At 44.5% G+C, this 17,179-nt stretch overlaps 1 long non-coding RNA gene across 1 annotated transcript; it reads right to left on the bottom strand.

Moving 5' to 3' along the window:
• Positions 1–9,609: 9,609 nt before the first annotated feature.
• On the bottom strand, positions 9,610–11,365 carry LOC144175081 (uncharacterized). The gene is made up of 3 exons (XR_013323606.1): positions 11,252–11,365; positions 9,929–10,097; positions 9,610–9,734 (listed from the first exon to the last, which is right to left on the bottom strand). It is a non-coding gene; the product is annotated as an uncharacterized LOC144175081 (long non-coding RNA).
• Between the last annotated feature and the right edge of the window lie 5,814 nt (positions 11,366–17,179).

Here is a 17,179-nt window from a genome sequence, read left to right on the forward strand (position 1 = left end):
CCCGTGCGCGCTCTGAAACTGCGAACGTGTTTAGAATATTGTTGTTCCCCTCACGGCGGCGATTGCAATGAAAGGCCTCGTGAGAGCCGACCAACCATATTGCGGCGCTGCTGCCGATCGATAGTTATTTGCGGAAGTGTCGTAGAATAAATAGTAATGATATAAAAGAAACGGCGCCTCGGGCGGTGATTACCGGAAATTTCGCCCTCGTTTTTGCCGAAGAAATGTTCGGTGCCCGACCGCCTAAAGCCGACTTGAAAGTCGACAATTTTCAACTTCTCCGTACGAATGATGATTATGTGTCTTTCAATCAGCCGCATTTCGTTTTGTTTTCTTGTTTTAATGCATTATTTTTTGTGCTTCCTGAAAATCTCAACTTCACAAAGGCAGGCTTCAATTTTAAAGCCTTTCGCGTACTTCTTGGCTAGGAAAAGGGGTCCATTTGGCGATTTGAATCACCGCGCTTGATTGTACCCATCTTATAACGTAAGGAAATATATAAGCAACGAGTATAGTAACCAACCAACCTGGACCGCTACTTAGTTATAGTGCTGGGAACATGTACAGGCTACTCACAAAAGGGTGATGGTGGGCATACTCGTCTTGATTTCAAAACTAAGCTTTGGTGAATGTAAAGCAGTCATGACTTTCAAATGCTTTGTTTGTTTGTTTTTCCTCGTGCTCTGGGTGCCCGTGAGTTATTGTGTCACGTTCATTCTGTTCTTAGCTTGCTTATTTTTTCAGAGAACCTTATATGGCCATGTATTTTTAATGCCTGAGAACAAGAACTCCTTAGGCTCCACGTGTCTTCGAAACGCGACGCGTTCCGTAGCGCGAGGTGTTGGAAAACGAACGTCCCCGTGTGTGTGGTATTAGAACGCGGCTACAACGAAAGTCACACGCCGTTCAAGACGTAATTTGGACATCAAGCTTAAACGCTTCATTACTTAAATGTGCATGTTGGGTAGATTAGTTAGTAATAGGCGCCATTTTTAATATCAGAACATGACTAAGACCTCGAGCCTATAAGGCTCATCATTCCAATATGTGTTTTGGGTAGGTTAGTTATCAATACGCACCATTTTCGAGACTGGTAGAGTCAAAATTGATTTGTGCGTATGTATGCATGTCTTTCTTACAAGTGACCTCTGTAAACGATTAAGAAAAAAAATGCGCATACCTCTCCGCTAAATTCTGCGACCTCAATGAAGTGTGCAAAAAAGCTTCCCTGGTTATCCGCCCTTACGAAGTAAAATGACTCGAGAATATATTTTTTTATTTTTTTGCTCTCCAGGTTCTAGCTTGCTTCCAACTCTTTTCTGGACATTGGTGACAAAAAAATGGCCGCGTAGGTGATGACAGCCCCTCTCGTAACACTCTCTCTTCTCCCCCTTCCCCCCCGCCATCATGCTGTTCTCCCCCCTCCACCAATGGTGGCAATCAAAGTTTTCTCAGTCCCATTTAATTTTCCCGCGTTCGCGCTGCTCATGCGCCATCTCTTTGGACCTTTTGTTTCATAGCCCACAAAGCAGCTCGAGGAGATCTTTTTTTTTCGTATTTAAATTTATCTCAGCTGTTTTCGACACCGTTTTGTTTTGCGTTCGCATTATAATTAAAAGGTGCTTCTATTTTTCTTAAAAGAATACTGGTGATGTGCTGATGTTTAGCAAAAATATGTCGACTGATTTCTTTGTGCTGCACAATGATGCTATATGAAATACGCCACAAATGCCAGTAGTATGGAGCGGTTTTTCCTATATATACTTGTTTTAGGGCCGAAGCATCCTAGAAGCTCGGGCTGTCGGCATCTCATGTCGTCGTCGTCGTTCGTCATCGTATTCTCGTGTGGTCACGGTACTAAAACACCGGGACGCTCGTTTTCTAACACCTCGCGCTCGAATGTAACGCGTACTAAAACAACACACCAGGAAACTCGTTTTCCAACGCCTCGCGCTAGAGCGTTTCATCTCCATGGGCGTAATAAAAGAACGCACCTGGACACTCGTTTTCCGTTCACGCTTGCTTGCTTGCTTCTATTTCGCGCCGTACACGCTTAATTTTTAAATTTGCAGTTTTCCGTTTCAAATTTCACTTCTTCTCCGGCTTCCTAATTGGGCTGTCGCGTATATCATTGCACGCCCTGTGGCAAGAGAGAGACTTAAATCTTTGATTACACTCATACACTGCGTGCTTCGCCCCTCCCCAGGTTTCACGTTAGTGGAGATGGCCCGGGTTTTTTTTAAGTGTTTTTTTTTTTTCAGCTTTTGGGTCGGCGGTTGGATCGGATGACAGACAGATAGACCAGAAGTTGTGCGTTTAGGCAGCCCAAGAAAGACTATGGTCTTTAAAAAACCCTACCAACAAAAGGCTGACGGCTGCGCTGTAAAAGCGATCGATTTGGTTCTGTGCGGTATGGATTCGGAGGCGCGCGACGGGGGCGGTGTCAGCGCTGTCGCCAGCGGCTAGCGGGGACAAAACCACGCACACATATTGACAACCGATAGCGGACACCACGGCACGGGAGCAGCAGAGGCAGTGACCAGCAGGAAATGGCGCTAACCAGTATTTTCAACCCCGAAAATTGTTAATGACTGCAGCTTGTGCAGACAACAGACACAAGCAGAAATACACCACTTTCGCCGATCTCTAAAAATCCAGTTTTTAACCGGCATTTCGGATTTCTATATATATATAGGCGTTCGCCTGGATCTGTTGGGGCGGTAAATTACTTGAAAATCCCTTTTTAACGGCGCAGCTGTTCAGCAAATCGTTATTTTGCGTGTCCGCAGTTAAAAATACAAAGAAAATGTCGAGCGCACGTGAGCGCGTGCCTCGCAGCGACCTCCCGGCAGCTAAAAAAAAATGCCGAGCGCTCGGGTGTGCGTGCCTCGCGGCGACCGCCCAGGGTCTCCGGCGCCCGTTTGTCAAGCAAAGCATACTCACTTAAGGAGATTGTCCAAGATTGGCAGAAAGAACTGCAGCGTTCGCAGTAATCATCACAACACTTGCTCGGAACGAAAAACACTCCAGCGTTCGCCGTAATTGTGGCAACACTTCCTCGAAACGAGAAGGACCCGTCATAGCGTACGCCCCTCCAAGGTGATGTCCAATGATTATCAATTCCAAAAAATGAAGGACGCTATAGCAACAATGATGGAGTAAAGGTCGTTGCGGCAGTGAGGAAGAAGCAAATCGGCTGCAATCGTGTACTCCAACCGTCGTTATGGGCGTAAAGCTTGCGTACAACTCGCTACCTTCAAGTCTTACGTGTTAGTGTGAGAAGCTTCCTTCATTTTTCATCTTTATTTAACCGCAGTGTATGCGCGAACAACATTTTAAGTTTAAGGTCCGGCGTTTTATTTCCACACCTATGATAAAACTGAAGATGTAATAAAATGGTACGCGTAAGCGCTGAATTAATTTAGAGCAAGTGGGGTGAGCGTTTTTTTAGGTGCAACAGTGTGTCTGTATTTCCGGGAGACCACGATGTATAGCTCACTTCATTGCTAGCTCGGTCGGTCAGTTAGTACAAGCAAAACAATCGTCACCTTTAGTGTCTTCGTGGACAACCTAGATGAGCCAAGGATAGAATTGTTAAACATCGTAACTGCCACGGGCATGCACGTGAATACGCTTCGCGACAACGCTACAATACCGAAATCGTGTCCCCTGCTCAACGGCGTTTCGCAGTCAAGTCAAAGTAACCCAAAGCTTCGTCGGTAGTCTCCCAATGGTCCGCCCGCCCGTCCGTCCGTCTGTTTCTCTCTCTCATAGGGGTGTGGTTAGGCTCTATTTTTTACTACGGTTAATGAAGTTAAGATAAGTTAATGAAGTTAAGTTAAGATCGAAAGGCGTGGGTTCGGTCCCCACTCTGGGCGCGTGTTTTTTTTTCTTTCTTCTTTATATTTAAAAAAAAAAATCTTAACTTCATTAACCGTAGTAAAAAATACAGCCTAACCACACCCCTATGCCTCCTTTGGCGTTGTAGACTGCCGACCTATGTTTCTGTATTTCCTCAACGAGCCCCTCATTTACTTACTATATATATATATATATATATATATATATATATATATATATATATATTATATATATATATATATATATATATATATATATATATATATCCCTTTCTCTCTCTCACGCTCTCTCGGTGTGTGCATTATAAAAAACCCACCGCACTAGATAATAAACACTTTTGAACTTCGACACTGCTGCTTTCTCTGTCGATATGACCAACACCCCTCAGCCGCAACTTTTTCCGCCCATGTGTTAATCTGCGCAAACGTAGATGGCCTGTGAGTTTACTGTGCCACGGTGATTACCACCATTCAGGCTAGCCTAGCTCTCGTCACTGAACTTCAGTACTCGAAAAGCATAAATAGTAAATGCATTGACTCTGTTCCACAACATTCCCTCGGCGCCAAAGTTAAGCTATCGCGTCATACATCTTAAGACCTAAACGGGGATTTCATCTGCAATTTTCTATTCTGCACTATATTCAATTATTGTCAGTTTTTTACTTAGCCGTATTTCTTCAATTGTGTTTATTTTGCTCGTAACCGACCCGTAGTGACGAGCATGTGACGAGCGCCCTCTGCAGAACCGCGAGGCCGGGACAACGCTTGGGTCATGTTCGTGGATCATCAAATGCGTGTCACTGCGAAGCACGACTTATCGAAAGTGTTGAAGGCCGCCTAAGTACGGAGTCTCAGAAGAGAAGCTCGCTTCACGTGGTCCCTGGGAGGATTAGGCCACCTGCGTCCCATCAGCGGAAGGATTATAGGGCTAAATGAAGGGAGCAGGAACCGGAAGGAGTGTGCGAGCTCGCCTCGGTTCAGCGACCAAGGCGCGTGAGGATTATAATCGGCCAAGCGGCTGAGTGTCCGTGACCCCGCCCCTGTCACACGTGGGCTCTGAAGTAGAATAGCGCTGACTTGTGCAGACCGGAGGTCTGTTGACAGACTGGCAGCGGGGCAATTTCGGCTTCCCGGTGCCCTTCACCGATCTTAGCAAGACAGCGTAGGCGTTGACTGCCTTATGTTATGCAGTCGCTAAGGCGTCTTCCATTTTGTGAGAGTTTGATTCTGACTTCAAACGTTAGGTCTAAAGTGTACGCTATTTTAAAAAAACATCCGTTCTCAACATCGTGGAAATCGGGCGGACATTCTGCAAACCGTTTTATTTTTAATTTCTAATTTTTAATTTTTCATCATCATCATCATCATTAATTTTTGAAATGCAAGTAGATTTGGCTCTGTCAAATCAGACGATTCAACAGCATTCGCTGAATGAGTAGATCTGTTTCTGAAAAATAGTTTCCTTGCCTTATGACACCCGCGGTTGAGTGGCTATGGGCTTCGCTATTAAAAACCATGCACCCCCTCATCTAACAAAGACGATGGTTAAACGCTAAGTTTTCTCGTGAGGCGTTCTTTGGTTGGCCAATCCCACACTGCGAGCATGTGCTACTCGAGGTGTACGCACCACTTTTCTAGAATACCCTTAGCAACTCTTGAGTGCAGCAACTCTTGACTGCTCAAATGGAGCCGTCGGATAGATGCCGGCTTCAAAAGACGAAGGACGAAGGTTCGATTCAGCACTCTTAATCTGGTTCCACGTAAGATCCACTTAGTAACTGGAACTTTTTTGCAAAAAAGTTCCAGTTATATATTTGGAACCGTGTTCCACATATCCTGAAAATTTAGTGGAACAGTGCACCACATATTTTTGCAACTAAATTATGTGGATCGGTGTTCCAAATAAAAGTATGCGGATCACTGTTCCAAATAAAAGGGTAGTTTAAGTTACTGGAACATTGATCCATGTAAAATGATTATGGTATTTATCCGGTGCGCCGTTCCAGGTACCTTCAGGCCAGCTGTTTATATAAAACGGTGTTCCCATAGACATTGGGAAGCTGTCTATGGGACTCCACTTTTCCAATATTTCTGCTTTCCTGTCGGTATACACTGAGGTCATATGCCAGGCTGGCGGATGCATTGGTATCAGCAGGAAACCGCAAGCACCATTTTAACACAGCCTTGATATATGACCCGCAGTGATACCAACAATTGGAAAGCAAAAACCACCGCAGCAGTGTGGTCCCTGACAGTTCCGAACAGTTGCCTATCGGAGCACAGTTCTATATAAAAGTTGGTCTGAGGCACCTAGAGCGGCACACAGTCTTTGGCTTCACCCGCAGAATCCTGTTCTGGGTTTCAGCTGCATGTAAAAGAAACAATATACTTGCATTAAAATACGCACGAAACCAACTAATATGACTCATATACTGCTTTTCAACATACTATACAACTTTATTGGGTGTTAGTATGATACATATCAGATTTGAATAGCTGTCTATTTTAAATTGCACAGAAAATGACCAACGTACAAGGAATAAATACCATAACGATAACACTAGGCTCCAAGTGGCATTTTCACATATTCACCTTTACTCAAAAACATGGTTAATAAAGACGGTATTAGGGGCAACTGCTTCACAAATAAATAGACGTGTGCGTCTACCGCGGCACTGACACAGACATTATACAACAGTGAGCATCAAATATGCTGTCTTATCAGATAAACCAAGGTAATTCAAAGGCGGAATGACTCATTGCGCTTGCCATACTATGTTTACGCAAAACTGTTTGGGAAACTGCAGTTTGCTATTAAATTGTAGGGAAAGGCCTAAAAACAAGCCATACACGGTTGTATTATCACAAACCTACAACAGTGCAGTGCAAGAGTTTAGGAAAACAACGCTCGAGCCAAGATTAACGATAAAACATTTTGACACGAGAGGTCACATGTGGGAGTATGCCACCATTAAAACATGATTATTAAAGATAGTGGTTTCCTGACAACCCGCCGCGGTGGCCTAGTGGCTAAGGCGTTGCGCTGCTGAGCACGAGGTCGCGGGTTCGATTCGCGGCTGCGGTGGCCGCTTTTCTGATGGAGGCGAAAAGCAAAAACGCCCGTGTGTACGAGATTTCGGCGCACGTTAAAGATCCCCAGGTGGTCGAAATTAATCCGGAGCCCTCCATACGGCGCGCCTCATCGCCTACGTTGCGTCGGCGCGTTAAACCCTACAATCAATCCAATCAATCAGTTTCCTGACACCAGACGTAAGTGTAACATCAAGCTATTTGTAGGCAAAACAGACTTTATGAGCGTCCTGAAAAGGCCCGACTTAAGGCACGTTACTTGCCCAAACAATTTGTAGTTGTTTAAAATAATTCATCCCAAGAAATCTCACAAAAGCCAGCGTGAATCTTATATAATTTTGCAAACCCGGTAGCTGGAAGCATGCTACACATATTAAAATTTAACAAGCAGACTAATTATATACGTCATCAATTCAAGCGGGAAGAAGTCAGACATCCTTAAGAAGCAAACAAGCCAGCGTTGAATCATACAGGTGACCAGTTTTACAAAGCAGACTGGAAAGCATTTTTTCCAGCCTCAACATTTTACCTTAGGTGAAATTCACAGTTGCGTGCTATAAAAACCCTCCCGTCTTGCTATCAGTGTAATTGTGACCAAAGCCCTGCTTCTGGCAAGCAAGAAATCCAGCTTTGTTCAAAGAAGAAAACTTGTTCCAGCCAAATACGCACATTTTCAATTCTTCTAGGTCATCGGTGTGAGCTCACATACGGTACTAAAATTTATCAATGAAGGCGGAAGCCATCTGCGTAAATAATTACTGTCACTTTTGCATCAGCAGCAGCACTGCCACGAAAAAAAATCTCATGAGCTACACTTGAATAATAAGGACGTTACAATGCGGTGCCATGAACTACATTAACACCCACTATATATTCAAAGGCAGCCTGCGCATTGTGCCAATGATGAAAAATAAGGCACGACTTCAGTGTTCAGTTGACATGAAACTTGCATGTGCCAGTAACTTAAACCTCTTCATCTGATTTCACCCCCTTCATGCTTTTCATCTGACCTCCTTCATGCCTTTCAAGAGATACTTTAACCTCTACCAATAATTTAAAATCCCAAGTAGAGCTGAACACTTCAAGTATTTCAACAGAGACTCCAACTTAAATGACACCAGGGCACTGTTAAATTTCTCATGCTATCCAAGAACTCGCTGCAAAAGTCCCAAGAACTCTCCAAAGGCACACAACCATATGAACATGATGACACGATGAAAAAGATGACATATGCGGCGAAGAGGATGACCACATCCTGAAGTGACAATGCAGGCGGCGAATCCGTGATGTGTTTCTTGCGGGCAATATTGATGCTGCCAGTCCCTTCTCTCAGAATAATAACCGGGCCTCGAGAAGACTTACTGCTCACCTCATGTACCTTCAAGGAAACAAGAAAATTTTGTTACATGTTTGCTTTAAATGAGTGAGTTGCTTAGCCCCTTTCATGACACAGTAATTGATTTAAAATCAGTGATTTCTTGGGTTTTTTCTGGGAGTGCTGCTAAAGGTGAAAGTGCGCAAAACAATATCACCACAGACAATCAATGAAATTGCCCTGATTCTGGAGAGTATCCAACTTTGCTGCCTCGGTATCCTGAATATAAGGTTTTTTTATCCTTGAGAGGTTTCGTTTATTAATCACATAATAATTACTATAATCACCTTTCGGCATTGTATTTTACACACCTTCTCTCTGCAAAAAATTTTCTCTGTACTGTATAATGTGCTCCCTAGAATGCTGTAGTGAGGCTGGCTTATTATAACTTACAGCTAAACGATGTTTCTACCCCAAAGAAATAAATGGCCAGTCATAGGAAATCATAAATATCGCACTGTGGCAGAAATGTTTTGTGGAATTAGTTCCACCTAAAACATTTCCCTCTCGATATGTATTACCTCCGTGGTTCGTAGTGGTACGAGGCAGAAGTTTAGCTGACTAAGGCTCAACTCGGCTGTTGCACAATTTTCTTATAAATCGCAACTATAGCATATTTTCTTGCAGACGTCAATTCCAGTGCTCTAAACAATTTCCTTAAAAAAATTACCCCTTATTTAACCACCTGTCAAAATCCAATGCAAGCATTACTCATTGTACGCCTGTATTTGGGAGTATTATTGGTGCTACGCGCGTATTAAAAGCGGGAAATTTAAATCGTCAGTTGCCACCGTATTGTTGTAGCAGCAACCACGTTGGGCGTGTCCGTGGTGCTGGCAAATCACAGCAACAACTCTCAAGGTGTAAAAGCTAAATATTTGCAAAACTAAAATACAAAATAGTGGTTTTTTGGCCACTGTTGGAGCATCCGTAATAGGCGGAATGTGAACACAATGGCCAATATTGGCGTTCACGATAACTTCTTAACAGTGAGATTTTATTAGGACGAACAGACCCAGAAATTGAGTCTCGCAAAAACAAAATGTTAGCTTACCCAACCAAAATTAAGACCCGTGTGTTTCTGCCAGGGCCGTCTCAAAGTGCCCTTCCAGGAAAGTTTCGTTAACGTGTTCCGAAAAGCTCCTACTGTCACCTTGAGCCACAGGCCAAGCTGTCACTGAAAAGAAGTTTCAAACCATTAGTTATAAAGAAACTACCTAAAAACGCGCCATGAAAGACCCAAAAATGGCAGTGCGTACTTACTTGTAGGATGCGATGATTTAATCCCGTGCAAGAGCTTTAATGTGTTGCCTTCTGATGATACACTTCCAAGAAGGGGTCCAAATACAATTAAAATGGTCATATGCATTCCTTGTACCACTGTTTTAGGTCTATCTTCGCCCTATTGCCTAGAAAATAAACAGTACAAAAATATCAAAAACCACTTTATGCCTTGCTTTACCCAGGGAGCACGAGAAAATATTGAACAATGTCTGATTCGTTCCACGAAAGTAGAATGTCTTTTTTACAGCGGAAGCCCTGGTAATCTTTTCTTGCTAAACAATTTGAGATATGAAAATATTTGAACATACTTTAAGCTCACCTGTCCTTGGTCTATGCGAACTGGTGAATATCTGCACAATATGCACGACTCAAAAAGTACTCTTTTGTGGCTTATGAGCTCCACAGGGCATTCGTAATCCGCCACACTCTCCCCGACGACCCTTCAGCATGCCAAAGATGTCTTCAGCCAGTGAATGCCACAGCCATGACTTTGCAGGAGCATGTAAAGAAAGGAAATAATTTGTTTTCATTTTTTTTTTTGCAGAGGAACAAAAACAGTTGTCGCAACCTATCAGTAGAGGGCCAAATGTCTCCACAGTCAGCCATATGCTCTTTCTGAACAGGTCATAGAGTATGAATACAGAATGTAGCAATCTACTTTTGCAGTATAATTTCTACGTTCAAAGGAGAACAGAAATGGATTAATGTTTGGTGCACATCATGATGCAACAACTTTGCACCCGAGCGTTTTGAAAATTATTCCAACTCTCGAGCTGCCACTGACGTTGATAGCATAAAATGGCAGGAATGGATTATTTTTAAACTTACTTTGTGACGTTAAAACTTCTATTAGTCCACACGTGAGTTTTATGGGTAATTATTCTGAGGTATCAGGTTACCACTGACATTGACAGCATAGAAACGGCACCACACTTTCTGCGTGTTTCCACCTGCCTTCCCGTCCACAAAAGGAACGTTTTGTTACTACGCTACTGCTCAGACAACCACTTTCCCTTGCATTTCACTACACGTCAGGGAGCCAACTAACGTTGACTAGTGTAAATAGACCATCTGAATTCATCGAAGGCATTGGAAGAAACAAGGAACAACTACACACACAGCACAGATAAACGTAAGCAGTGCTGCCGCCAACGCCTTGAACGCACATCAACATTAGGCGGAATAGCGTGATTAGCACAGTAAATTTATGGCTCTCAGAAGACCAACACAACGCAATTAACACGGAAGTTTGAAAATACTGATAAGTCTAAAGACAGACGCTCCGACAAACAAGTTGTGCAGTGTGTGCGGGCGAGACAATAGCGTGCGACTAACCCGAGAAGATTCAGTACCGCTGACAGGTACAGCAACCGTCAATATACAACTAAGCAACACCACACCATAAGGGGACATGCAGACTCGAGAAATGCGCGCACCAGCAACTTTCTAAATAGCACTAGCTAACGTACGCGATCCGAAATGTCAAGCCGACTCCGACCCACAAACACACAAGCTTAAGTGAATAACGGCCGCAAACGTTTCTCGCATCGAACAGGCAGCGGAGCGGCACGTTTATCGGACGCAGTGATGAACAAGTCAAAGAACAACAACCGTTACCAGAACATAAATAAGCAGCACTGACCTTTTTTGCGCCTCCCGGCAAAACTTCACTTCGTCGAACAGTAAATACAGCCCGAGGACATGAAGAAATCCACAGTTTCACGCAACAACCAAACTGGTAACCGTTCCCGCCAGTCTGACCAACAGTTCATTTAGTACATCAGGCGCATAACGCGAGCAATCGAGAAAACCGCTATAGAAGGCCACTGGTGGCGCTGCATGCGGACAAACAAAAACTAGCTTGCGTAAGCGTTCAGACGTAGGGGCGCTGCTGTCGTTAAAACTGTTCACGCCGTCCTGTTTTTCCTTCATCGTCGTTGGTTGTACCCGTTGCCGTCCCACTATACCATGCATCAACGCAAGCGGCGCTGCCTTGTATTCTTTCCTCCATGCTGTCAACGCATGCGCACGGCATGCCGCACCGAAGTGGCGGTCGTTTCGTAATCGTTTCGGCCAACATATTCTTCCTCCGTGCCTTTGGCGATGCACGCCGTGGCCAGTGACCAGTCCGCGGAAGAGATCACAAGCTCGGCACCCTTGATAGCTTATATTTGCTTCGGAAAATGGGAGTAGGCCTCTAAGCGGACGTCTACGTGGCTCTGAGGCTGGAACAAAGAGCTCAGATATTAGCCAATTTAACACGTTAGTTGGGCTAAAGTTGTTTCTCTCCGCGGGCCGTGAGCGCGTGCTGTGTGTGTGCATAAACTTTGATGACAGCTTTATTTCGTTCTTTGCAGTGAAAACAAAACGACGCTTCTTTATTGACTGCGTTCTCTTGACAAGTCTTTCCAATACCAATAATATATACTGCGACGCTCTTTGATACCCACGTTATAGAAAACTACTTCCGCATAGTGAATCCAGTGTGATTACTCGCTAATTAGCGAGTAATAATACATCTGCCCGTTTTCCAGCAGTTTTTCTTCATGAACACCAATAGTGCAGGAAAAGAGCAACGGGGAGACCAGCAGTAGAAGGCAGGTCATTCGGTGAACTTGAATTACTACGGCAAGTAACAACATTAGGATAACACTGCGAATTTTCGCGATACTGCAATGCATAATTTGAAATAAGAATGCCATTTCAGTATAACAATATAGAATGTAAGGCAGATGCCGCGGGGTAGATTTAGTTCTCCGGGTTTTGTGTCAGTCTCCTCCTGCAAAGAGGCTTTCGTTTTTGCTTGTGAAAATTACTATCCGGGACGAGACAAAATACAAAAACTAACTTCTAAGCATATAACTGCATGCGTAGCATGATGTGTGTGGTGTAAAATGTGACGCAGTCGGTTACCATTATGCATGTACCCCATCACAACATAAGTAACGCCGACTAAGTACCATTGAGCGCGTACTACACCACAGCGAGATGATGACTGAGTGTTGAACAAAAACTGCCGTTTCTGCGAAGCTTTGTAAACCAAATGCATAAAATGTAATGGCCTCAACAAGTATTTCGTAATGAAGATGTTCACAAAAGCACCACGAATTCTTCAGCGCTATAGCAGCTATGGCTTTGCCCGAACGGCATATGGGGAAAGGGAAGACGTTTAGTCCTTCTCAAATTGAAGTCACTGGTGATTTTGTACTTGACGCCTCAAATTAGAAAAATACGATGTTCACGAAAGCGGTTTGGGTGCCGCAGAACACCTGGAAATGGGTTCTTGCAATTTCTTCTTTTGCCTAAGATATCCTCCTCTCGACATTTTTAATGCTTTGTACGGCGCTGACAAAAAAGTGGGATTTCGTTTTCTGTCAAAGGAAATCACTAAAACTACAGCTTAGCCGTATTATGAAAGTTAACTGCTGCGAGGCAGTTTCATAGATGTCGGCGAAGTTCATTAAATTTTATGTGCGGTGTGCGCGTGTATATTAAACGCGCACGTGCATCTTGGGTCAAGAAGCACCTAATATATATGCGGTTCATTGTTCCAGTTGAAGCATGAAAGATGTGCATACTTCACTGCCATGCACGAGTTATGTGGAACAAAGCACGAGCAAAAAATATACAAACGCACTCTCCCCAACCGTTTACTGGGACATAAGTGGAACTGTAACCGGAACCGCCGAGATCGCATGACCCCATTTCTTCGGTTCCAGATAAAAACCACGACATAAAGAAAACAAGCTGACGGTTCCAGATAAGATCCACCTATGTGCCTCGTTCCAGTTATTCTTTCGTTCGGATCCACATAAAATATATGGATCACCCTGTTTAACTGGAACTTATATGGAACCAGATTAAGAGTGAGGCCACGGGAAGCGTTTTTTTTTTCTTTCACTTCACTCATGATCATTCATCATCATCGTCAGAGAAATTTAGAGAGAGAGAGAGAGAGAGAGAGAGAGAGAGAGAGAGAGAGAGAGAGAGAGAGAGAGAGAGAGAGAGAGACTCTTTATTACAGAGAAATCAGGTTGGCCAACATGCCACTCTGTGGGGAAGGGGGGAGAAGGAAACAAAGGAAGTAGATGGAAGAAGAAGCAGAGAAATTTGGCTTTCCTGCTGGGTGTATAGGTTTACGTACAACGGCATCAGTGAGTGCAATAAAGCTTCGCTTTAAAAACAAGAGGTCGAAGGTTCGATCCCTGCTGTTGGCGGGGCGTATCTGCGCGAAGATCTGATGGCGCCTCCATGTCGCGTCAAGCTGCCACATCTGGCTTAGAGAAGAAGGGAAGCCTCTGCGGCCAAGGCGATCAGCAACAACCTAGTCAATACCATCGGTGAGCTGCAGAAGATAGAGGACCAATTTTCACATGTAGTAGCATGCATACGGTAATAAAGTTCAGCAAGATTTGTTGACGGGCTAGTTAGTCTGATACTTGAAACGCCATGAGGATTACGCGGAACGACGACACAAAGAGGAGACAACAGGACGAGCCTGTTGTCTCCTCCTGTTGTCTCCTCTTTGTGTCGTCGTTCCGCGCAATCCTCATGGCGTCTCAATTACGGTAATAAATTAAATTAATTTCAAGCCCTCAGACCTACAGGGGGCTCCTTGCTCTCTGAACGATGCGAGAATCTGGCTTTTGGCAAGTCACGGCGTCCAGGGCCAGTTATTATATAGGAGGAAACCCAGTTGTTATTCCCAGTCGCTGTTGAAATTTGTTTTATTGTCGCGTATTTTGGGGACTTATTGTTTTCAGTTTTCACTTTGGTTGCTTTCTGCTTTGCCAATTTCGCGCGTATTCTTTCGTCGCATTTTTGTGGTCGTCGCTTTCGAGTTAAAACACAACATTCAACAAAACGCGTAAGAAAAGCAGTTGCAAGCGATTGCAATTGTTGTTCAGAGCAAGCCCGAACTCCCAATCACTAACGTCCATTTACCAGAAGCATTCGTTATTTATCGATCAGTTTATCGCTCTTGCACCCCGAAGCATCATATTGGAAAGGAACGAAGCTCACGGACTCTGTAGGAGCTGAAAAATGGCTTTCTAAAATTTAGTTGGAGGACACTGAGACTCATTTCAGTCTGACGGAGTGAGACTTCGGAGTTTAACTGAGCACTGAATTGATTTCATTGTAATTTAACGCCGAGGAAGAAAGATGCTTTTAAATATAAACTGCCTGAATTTTGCTTCGAAGCTTCGAAGCAAAAACAAGTGACGCTCTAGCCTCTTACCCAGTATTAAACTTTAAAAGGAAGTGAACTCCTTCTTTTATGAGAATACGACGAGTCCCTTCAAACTTCATCGGCGAGATGTCCCATTCGCACATTTGTACACGCGAGGTGTTGTAATGCAGGACACGTAATGTGTCCTTTTGATATGATTACGTCAGCCTTTGCGCGTGTTCACATGTATGCGTATCGAAAGTTTAAGTAACTGTTTTCGTGATAGCCTATCGAGAGAATTGTTTTGGGATAAGTTTCAGCTTGTTTTTGCACTTTTCTTACGCATACCTCGTCGTTTATTTGGGACTCATCCGGGGCGGCTACGCTCTTATTTTTCCAGCTTAATTTGGCTACACCTGCCTGGGAACCCCCGAAGTTGTCGTGCTCTGGGCCGTCTGTAGAGACGGGCGGATCCAAAAGCCGTAATTTGGGTCAGTGTTTTCCGCAGAAGCCGCAAAAAAAGGCCAGGTGTCGCCAGGGGCAAAAGTAGGATATACTTTCCATATCAGCGGCAAATAAGGGATGCAATCCGAACTCTATTTGATTGCAGGCTACATGCTCCCTGAACATATATAAGAAATGTCGAACCTTTGGGGTCAATAAATTCTGGGTCTCAAGCGCTCGCTATATATGCGGAGCCAACCACCGCTTCTGTTTTGCATTCTTCCGGTAATCGACGTTTCCCAATTATGTTACGGAACATCTGTTCGGTTTAAAGGAATGTGTCCTCTATTTCATCAATACACAGACTAACCACATGAGCATTGGTCTTGCGAACAGACCCTTCCCCCAAACGCTTTAAAAGCGCCCCCCATCTTATTCCAAATTACGAGCGAGGAGCAGCGGGAGGCCGCGCTGCTCAGCACAGACCCCTTGACCCAGGCCTCGCTAGCCCAGGGGACAGAAGACGCCGCGGGGACCTATATGAATCCTGCCGTCGCCTTGAGGAGACTTGAGTCGACTTGAAAAAGGTCCCACCCGTGACAGCAACAAATTTTGTTTCTGATATATGTCGCGTTAAGCTTAATGTCATTTTTCAAAGTGACAATCACGTCATTTTTGCACAGTACGTTTATGTCCGAGTGTACATTGTTTTAAAGTTTACCTGCAATAGTACATTCGTCTGTCCGCCCTTCTGTTCGCTCGCGTTTCAAAAAATTCAGACTCCAAACACGTCCAAATCTATTTTCATTTATACCCGCCCCGGTGGCTGAGTGGCTTGGCGTTGTGCTGCTGAGCCCAAGGTCGCGGGTTCGATTCCCGCCCGCGGCCGCCACTTTTCTGATGGAGGCTAAAAGCGAGAACGCCCGTATGTTCGAGATTTCGGTACACGTTAAAGAACCCTAGGTGTTCTAAATTAATCCGGGGCCCTCCACTACGGCGCGCGTCATCGCGTGTGTAGGGACGGCACGTTAAACGTCATAAGCAATCTTTTCATTTACGCTATCTGGCTTGTATTACAAGAGCATCTGAAAGACGTGCCTCCCTCTCAGCGACTTCTCTGTCCACTTTCATCCGGCAGCAAAGGGGGCAGCGGTGTATTAGAGCGAAGCTTCATGCCGCAAGGGTTTCGTGCCCTTTCATGGGCATGTTCAAAAACGCCTTACGGCAAGGTCAATTTATCGCGAATGCTAAAAAAAAAACGACTCAAACTCTTGTTTTTTCCAAACTTTCCCAACAAATACCACATGAAAATTTGCCGCTAAGACGACTCTGTCATCACGCCGAGTTTTATTTACTCGTCCTAATGAATGGGTTCGTACCTGAGTTCAACATTCTGTGTCATCTCAATGTCGTGTGGTAACAGCTCTACTGGCCATCGTGCCTCACTGGCACGATCAGTGAGTGGAACAAGCTACCGCTTGCCGCACTTCTGTCGACAGATTCTATTGACGCGCATGTCTTCCTGGTGACGTGAAAATTATTTGCAGTTGTCTTATCCACTCTTTCATTGTGTTGTTGCATTGCTTTACTTCGGTGTCATGTTTCTCTTCCCGCCCCCCCCCCCTTTTTTTTTGAAAAATGTAAGTCATGTAATCCCGCTTAATTCATTGTTGTATGTGTGTGATGTTAGACTTGATTGTCTTTTCTTATTCTTTTTTTTTCTGTTTATTGCCTGTACCACTCCTGCTTCGGCTTCATGCCTGCAGTATCTTGTAAATAAATAAATAAATAAATCTCCATAGAGTGCAATGGTTCACGGTTTCCCTCCCTTTCCCTCCCCGCAGACACGCACGTGAACACGGCGCCGAGGCTGACCGACCGGAGGCCCGTGGTGCGCGCCCGGCAAGGGGAGAGCGTGAAGATACCGTGCGCGGCGCAGGGCTACCCGGTGCCCTC

The sequence above is a fragment of the Haemaphysalis longicornis genome, unplaced genomic scaffold (genome assembly GCF_048455015.1).
Source record: "Haemaphysalis longicornis isolate Haplotype H1 unplaced genomic scaffold, Haemaphysalis longicornis Haplotype H1 scaffold_3, whole genome shotgun sequence".
Taxonomy (NCBI): Eukaryota; Metazoa; Arthropoda; class Arachnida; order Ixodida; family Ixodidae; genus Haemaphysalis; species Haemaphysalis longicornis.